Consider the following 7,720-nt stretch of genomic DNA (forward strand, 5'->3'; position numbering starts at 1 on the left):
TTTCTTTCTTTCTTTCTTTCTTTCTTTCTTTTCTTTCTCTGATTTATTTAAACTATATTCCTTATGGTTGGCAGGAGAACTTATCACTGGAGTACCAGAATGCAAAGATATCTCTGTGTGTGTATAAGAAACACTCTATCTATCTCTATAATAGGTAGATATGTATGTGTGTGTATGCATGTATATATTTATATATAAGTGTATAGCTAACATACATATAAGCTGGATTATAGCATGTGTGATGTTGTTATGTGCTGTTGAGTCACAATCAACTTGTAGTTGACCCTCTAGAAAATTTCCAGAGGATTTAAATATCAAAGGAAGAAATTGCCCTATTTTTTCCCACAAAGCAGCCGGTGGATTTAAACCACACAACTTTGAGTTGGCAACTCAACTCCTCACCACTACTTATATATGCACACACATACATATATAGGGTAAATCCTATAAAATATCCTCATATATAGGGTAATCCTCATATATAGGGCAAATCCTATAAAAGCCTTAAATGGCTACACTTATGCTTAAATAGCTGAGTTCTATTAGACTTGGTTTTTCTCGCTTCTTCATGGTGTGAGGGCAAAATGACGGTTATCCCTATTGTTTTTTAGACATTTTTTCAGTTCTCAGTAAATATCAAGCAGAAGACAGTGTTCCCCTTAAACTAAGAGTTGTGTATTCTTGGCATTTTCCATCAACCTATGTAAATCTTACATTTTTCCTGCATTTGTTGTTTGTGTAGGGGTATAAGGCAGTTAGCTGCTTCCATCTACCTTTAGAAGAAATTATTTGTTCATAGTTGGTGGAATTTTGTAGTGTTGCTTTCCCTAGTTAGTAAGCTTTCTGTCCCAATAAACTAAGCATATCTTTTAGCCTGTCCCTGGGTCAGTTTTTTTATTTGTCTGAGCACAAATCTTGAGAATTTTTCCTTTTGGGATACAAACCTCAACAACACATATGTATGTCTGGAGAGAGAGAGCACACAAGAATGAGCACAGAGAGACATTTTTCTCGAAGAAGTGGCTGATGAGCTTGTGTTATTATTGATGTTTTTAAGGTATCATCAAGTCAACTATAACTCACATAACACTATGAACAATAAATTAGAAACTTGCCCTATCTTTTTTCACCCTCAAGATCACTGTAATGCTCATACTCTTTGTTACAGGAGTTTTAAGAGGCTTGCTGATCTCAAATCTGTGAATTAGACTTCAGGATAGAGGCTTCATTTGACTTAAGTAGCTTTAGGAATTGCAAACCTAAGATTATCAAATCAGGAAATAGATTGTTGACTTCTTAAGACTGATGAATCGATTCAAGGCCACCAACTGCTTTACAGGAGAAGGATAGGCATCACTTCTCATGGGATTAAACGCATTTGAAAATCCACCAGCAGCTGAGCTATGGGTCAGTTTTGATTCTACAGTACTATCAACAACAACAGAACATAGTAGCACATTCACTCAGATCTAAAGAATCATAGATCATTTGGTGAAGAGTTGAACGCAGGGTTCCAAATGAATAAAAAAAAAAAAAGAAAGAAAAAAAGAAACAAACAAACAAGCAAAAAAACCCAAATCAAGATAGCTTTGTCGGAAGTCATATAGATTTGATGAAGGCCATATACTCTAAAAACACTCCTTTTCATTTAACTGGCTTTTCAAAGTAGATGTCTTTATAGGAGAGTTCCCCAAGTTACACCATAACTACTAATCTAAAGGCTCATGGTAGCCAAGTTAGCACACAATCTTAAACAACACAATATGTAAATATTAGTTAACCTTAGAAGTTAAGCATAAATTTTAAAATTAGACCATTATGAAATTTCATTTCTACTCTTCCACTAGCTAAAAATTGACCAATGTACACAGTCTTTTTACAGCCTCATTCATATCCTTCTTAATTGTATTTGCAAGGACTTCTAAATTGTTGAGCTCTTGCATAATAATTGTTGGGATCTTGCAACTGCAGCCATTAAGGAGTACTCCTTGTCCTCCTCCTGAACATCTCAGAATTCTGAACTTAAGAATTTCCACCCCTAAATATTGACATAAATAAATAGTTCTACATAATACAGAACTCTACATAATTAAAGTAATATTATAATTTTGGGAATGAGTAATAATTAAAATTCCACCGAGACTTACTATCCTCAGAGAAATTTTCTTGCAATGACTAGATTTAGGCTAGGGTTCCATTTATATGAGTCTAATGTCCCCATAATCATGATTACCATTTAATTTCTTGTCTACTTCTGGGACACCTTTCTTGATCTTAAATTGTGAAGTATTCATTTACTTTGTTCCGATAACAGTCTCTTGGTCTAGGTATAGGTTTCACCTGGGCACAACTAAGTGTTCTGTGATTCTCATTCTTCTCAATGTTTGACATAGTGTGTTATGTTCCACCAAGTCAAATGTGTTTGCACAGTCAATAAAATAATTAAAAAAACCCCAAACAACCAAATGATAAATAGATATTAGTCTAGTATTCTTTGTTTATAGCCATGATCCATCTTAAGTCAGCATTGGCATCCATCGTGTCATGGCCTCTTCTAAGTCCAACTTGCATTTCTGTCAGAACCCTTTCAAAATACTATTCTAACTGTTTTTTTAATCTTCATCAAAGTTTTACTTGTATATGATAGTAATAATATTAATTATAAATTTATATTAGGGAAAAGAAGAAAGAGCCATGTACGGATGGCTCTATCTGACTTTACCAACTACACAAAGAGGAGCAGTTCCATAAAACAACATCAACAACACAAAACCAGTTTCCATGAGGTCTGAAGTTTCTCCCATGCTCCCGCAACTCTTTGTACGCATCTCAACACCAATCTTACTGCACTATTGAGTCTGAAATTCATTGCAATAGCTCACAGACCACACAGAAGTATATTAGGGAAGTCAAAAGGTCATAATTTTAGGTTACTAAAAGAATACAAACACTCAGTCAGAATAGCTGTTGACATGTGTTTGCAGGTACCTCAGCTTTCAGCCTCATCATGGCTTTAGGTCAGTGTTCCAAAACATCCCCCCACCTCCCAGTCATCCAGCAAACTTTGTCAAAGACTCTTAGCTCTAGTTCTCCACAGAACAGCAGTCCCATGGTCTACTCTGTTTCATGTTAGGTTTCTAGTTCTTTGCTGTGTGTTCTATGGCTTCTGCTGCCATAGATTTGGTCTGGCTGGTGGAAGACTCTCTGGCAACAAAGAACATGGTGCATTTTCTACTTCTTTGCTTGTGGTGATATTCTCAAATTTTGCAGCTTAATCTACTCAATTTCATGGTAGACTATTCATCCCTTTGGGGATTGGTAAGACTAGTGGATAGGCTAACACATTCAATTCTCATATTCCTACCCATTTACATGGCAAACTCAGTCAGTGGCTAGGAGAGCCATTTTGAACAAGAATATGGATACTATTACCTTCAATAGATCATGCCATACTCTTAACACTGTGCTTATTCCAATTGATAGTCTACTAGCAATGTGTGTCATTTCCTCTGCTTCAATCATTAAATCTTGACAACCTGACAGATTCATAATTTATTCTTTGATTTTTAAAAAAAATATTCCTTTTTTGAAGTATGAAGTTAACCTGGTGATATGATATCGAAAACACTCAACTACTAATTTGAAAGTTAAGCAGTTTTGAACTGTCAGTCACTTGGCAAGAACAATTGGTGACTGTCTACTTACTACAGAGATTTATAGCCTTGCAAAATCTGTGAAGTAGGTCTACTCTGTCCAGTAGTGGCATTAGAGTTGAAATTGACTCAATGAGTAGGTTTGGTGGATGTATTATGCATATAAGGAACTCTAGTGGTATAGAGAGCTGCTATTCCTTTTATTATATTTATTATGTGTTTATTGTTCACTTCTTGTAAATTCCTTCATCACATTGTGTATACACACTGCAATCCCAGAGGCTCATGGTTCAAATCCACCATCCTACTATGCAGGAAGAGTGCAAACATTCATTAAAAAGACAGAGGAGGAAGAAAAGACCAAAATGGATGTCAGAAGAAACTCTGAATATTGTACTGGAGCACAGAGAAACCAAAGCAGAAGGGAGAATCAAGATACAAAAGAGCTGAACAGAAGATCCAAAAAGACAGCAGAGGAAGACAAAGTAAAATATGACAATGAAATGTTCAAGAAGCTGGAGTCAGGAAATCAAAAGGGCCGAACTCACTCAGCATTTCTTAAGCTCAAGGAACCAAAGAGCAAATTCAAACCTCAAGTTTCTATAATCAATGATGCTTTAGGCCAAATAGTAAATGATCCAGGAAGTATTAAAAGAAGATGGAAAGAAGATACTGAGTCACTGTATTGAAAGGAATTGGCAGACACAGAAGAATTTAATGAAACAACATAAGAGCAAGAGCCTATGGTGATGAAGAAAGAAGTTCAAACTACTTTGAAGGAAATAGCAAAAAATAAGGCCCCAGGAATACATGGTATATCAGCTGACATATTTCAGCTAACAGATGCTTCCGTGGACATACTCACCAAGTTGTGCCAAGAAATCTGGAGAACAACCACTTGTCCAACTGACTGGAAGAGGCCTATATTTGTTCCCATTCAATAGAAGGGTGACCCAACAGAGTGTGGAAACTATAGAACAGTATCGTTGATTTCACATGCAAGCAAGATTCTACTGAAGATTATCCAAAACCAACCGGAACAACACATCAGCAGAGACTTGCCAGAAGTCCTAGGTAGGTTTAGAAGGGGTACTAGGTATATTGTAGCTGATGTTAGATGGATCTTAGCTGAAAGTAGGGAATACCAGAGGAATGTCTATCTGTGTTTCATTGATTATGCAAAGGCATTTGACTGTGTGGATCATAACAAACTCTGGCTGACTCTGAGAAGAATGGGAATACCAGAACACTTAATTGTGCTAATGTGAAACCAATACTTGGACAAAGAGGCAGTCGTCAGGACAGAGCAAGCAAACATACTGCATGGTTCAAAACTGGGAAGGTCGTATGCCAGGGATGTGTCCTATCTCCATACCTTTACAGCCTGTATGCAGAACAAATTATCTGGGAGGCTGGGCTCTATGAGGAGAAGTGTGACATCAGCATTGCTGGAATATCTATCAAAAATTTGCGTTATGCAGATGATACAACCCTGCTTGCTCAAACTGAGGAAGACCTGAAGTGCTTGCTGCAAAGGGTCAAGGACTTCAGCCATCAAATTGGATTGAGGCTCAGTATCAAGAAAACAAAGGTTCTCACCACTGGACCCATTAGTAGCATCAGGATGGATGGTGAAGAGATTGAGATTGTTCACAGCTTCCGTTTACTTGGCTCCACAGTCAACATTCTTGGCACCAGCAGCTAGGAAATTAAAAGATGTATTGCAATGGGAAAGTCTACTGTTAGGGACCTCTCCAAAGTACTGAAGAGCAATGGTGTCACTCCGGAGACTAAGGTGTGTATGAGTCAGGCTATGGTCTTTGCAATCACTTGTTTTATGTTGGACAATGACTAGGGAGGATAGAAGAATTGATTTCTTTGAGCTGTGTGCTGCAGACGAGTATTGAGGATACCATAAACTGCTAAGAAAACAGATTCATCCTGGGGAGGGTTAAACTGGGATGCTCCTTGTAGGCAAGGATTCTGAGGCTTCATCTGACATAATTTGGACATGCTGTAAGGAGAGACCTGTCCTTGAAGAGGGACATCATGCTTGGGAGGGTGGAGGAACAGCGCAGGAGGGGAAGACCCTCTATGAGGAGGATTGATTTAGTGACTGGGGTAATCAGGGTGGATGTGTCAGAGACGGTGTGATTGGCACAGGACAGAGCAGGGTTTAGGGATGTTGTACATAGGGTCGCTATGAGTCACAAGTGACTCAATGGCACACAACAACAACAACATGAACAAAAGGCCTGAAGCCTTTCTATAGCTATCATAATTTATCAAGATGCATAGAATTTCCAGAGGTATGTTGTTTAAGAAGTGGATGCCACTCTCGCTTCCAGATAGATAGATAGATAGAGATAGGTATATGGAGGAAAGGTCAATATGAGTTTAATAGACTCAGTTGAGGATAGGTTTGAATATATATATTCAAACTCCATTAGGCTTCCAAGGCTGTGTATCTTAAGGAGAGAGACTATCCGTATTTCTATCCTGGAGCAACTCATTGACTGGGATTCAAACCAAGAGTGTTTTTATTAGCAGCAAAACACAGTAGGGGGTTACTCCATTATCTATATATGTATGTAGTAAACTTACATGAATTTTGTAATATTTTCCTCTGTTACTTATATGTATTAAAATATATTTTCCATTCCACAACTGTTATTACTTTTATGATCTTCATTTAACTGAGGTTTTTAATTTAATGTAGTTAAAATTATACAAATTTTCCTTTCTTCTAAGATTATCCATCATTTCCCTTATTTTTAAGCCTCCTACTGACCAAATTCTTCTGTATCTTGAAGTCATAAAAGTAATCTCATTAAATATTTTGTTAAAGCTTTATAGTTTTGATTTTCATATTTTGCTCTGGAATCCATCTGTGACTGATTTTTGTCAATGTTTTTACAAAAGGCTCTATATCATATTTTCCATAAGTGACAAAAGAATATTTTTCCATAAGTATATCTGATATTTCAACAGAATTTTATATGGGTTATTATTTCACTCTCATGCCATCTTTGTTATTTATCAATTGTTCCTATAGCAGTGAGGATTTTTTCCCCCACTGTATATATAGTTTTAATTGTATCAGAAAAAGTTAAGCAGATCTGTTTTTTATTGTTTATTAAAATTATTTCCGATAGTTATTATCATTTATTCTACAGCTCATCAATGTGTACCTTAGTTTTTTACAATGTAATTTTTCTTATTTTGTCATTACTTTCTATATTAATTGTGTTGTTTTGAGAAAATTTGCTCTGCATAAAGAAATCCAGTGTAATTTTGAAGAAATTTACAATTATTGCACCTCATTCTTAAATTGAAATTTTATTTTTCAATGTTATGGAAACTTTAATTAAGAATAATTTTGTTTTCCTATTTTATATTAACAGAACTGTATTGGCATATTTAAGGAGGTACTAGTACTTGAAAATGGCACAGCCTTGAAAATATAGGATGTCAACAAAGCAAAGATGAGGAAGACTCTCTAAGGAATGGATTGACACGGTGTTAATCATAGGGATTAGATTCTCATCTTTCCCCAGTAGTCAAGTCCATTGGACACTCTGATAGGGAAAGGTGAGAATCTAATAGCTGTGATTTACATGTCTATAAAAACCTGCTGGAGGCTCAGTTATGAGTTGGCCTATGGCAAGGACTCTGAACTTTTACTATAATTTCAAATCACTCAGCTAAATCTCAACTTCTAATGTTAAAGAGATCAACAGAAGATTTCAAAGCACAACTTGAGAAGACAAAGCAAAGTGTTTTAATAAAATGTGCAAAAAGCAGTAGATAGAGAATAAAAAGGGGACACTTACTTGGTATTTCTCAGGTTGAAAGACCTAAAAAACAAATTCAATTCTCAAGTTGTAACACTGAGAGTTGCTATGGGCAAAATATTGAATGGCCCAGGAAAAATCAAAAGAAGATAGAGGGAATACACAGAGTCACTACAAAAGAAAGAAAGAGAGAGAGAGAGGAAGATAGAAAGAAAGAGAAAGAAAGAAAAAGAGAGAGAAAGAAGGAAAGAAAGAAAGAGAGAGAGAGAGAGA

This window comes from Elephantulus edwardii, unplaced genomic scaffold (genome assembly GCF_000299155.1).
Source record: "Elephantulus edwardii isolate Elephantulus edwardi_28Jun2011 unplaced genomic scaffold, EleEdw1.0 scaffold00183, whole genome shotgun sequence".
Taxonomy (NCBI): domain Eukaryota; kingdom Metazoa; phylum Chordata; class Mammalia; order Macroscelidea; family Macroscelididae; genus Elephantulus; species Elephantulus edwardii.